Genomic DNA, 989 nt, shown 5'->3' with positions numbered 1-989 from the left:
CCGTCCTCGTCCCTTCCGCGAGGGGTCGTGGGGGAGCGCGCGATAACCGCCAGTGCCCCCTCGGAGCTCGGGCTGAGCGACAGGCCCGCCTCTCCTGGTCTCCTGACCAAGTCCCTGTGGGCACCCTCCCGCCTTCCCCTCGGAGTGGCCACGAGAGACTTCCTCTTCTCCCCCTCCTCCTCGCTGGCGGTCCGGACTTCCCGCTGCAGTCCCGGGCGCTCTCACGCCCTCTCTCACCCGCAGGACCCCTGCAAGCCCAGGGTGCCTTGAGGTGCTCGGCACCCAACACCTCAGCGGCAGTAGGAAAAGTCCCCATGCCCAGCCTAGGGTAGTTTTCAAACCGGACAGTGGCCTGCAAGAATGCGCAAGCCCCACCTGTCCTGCAGGTGATGCTGAAGCCAGTGGTCCTGGCTGCACTGGACAGCGCCCAGTCGCTGGGTCCCCCAGCCTGCACCATCCCTCTGTCAACTCAGTCAAGAGAGACCTCAAAGCTGGACAAAGTTGCTTGTTTCCCGTTAAGAGGGGCAACGTGAGGTGAGAGCTCCCGTGGGAGCCGAGCTGCCCCTAAGAAGCTGGCTGAGTGGGGAGCTTTCCGCTGGAGGTGTTCTCCAGGGGGTCCACACTTCTTTGCACTCATCTGAGAGCTTTTAGTTTGTGTGAAGGTGGTCTTTGAGAAGGAAAACTACAGTATTCTGCCGCTGGTGGTTTCACCATTAATTCTAGACACAATTAGGAAGCACCTACTATGCGCAGAGACCACAAGGGTGATTTAGGGAAGTGGAAAAAAGGAGGGCCTGAACACCCACAACATGAGGGAATTTCCAGCTTCCTGATGCTCACACTTGGTTTCTGCGCCTGGGTGTTTTCATTTGCTTATTTCCACAGGCATGCACACAAGTCCACGTTCAGGATCCATGTGGCACCCGAGCTGGGTGGTGTTCAGGGACACTCAGGGAGCCTAGGAAGACCAGAGCTGAGAACTACAAAAA

Source organism: Orycteropus afer, unplaced genomic scaffold, assembly GCF_000298275.1.
Source record: "Orycteropus afer afer isolate SDZICR_OR568_19922 unplaced genomic scaffold, OryAfe1.0 scaffold00197, whole genome shotgun sequence".
NCBI classification, from domain to species: Eukaryota; Metazoa; Chordata; class Mammalia; order Tubulidentata; family Orycteropodidae; genus Orycteropus; species Orycteropus afer.
This window is presented reverse-complemented; position numbering follows the sequence as displayed.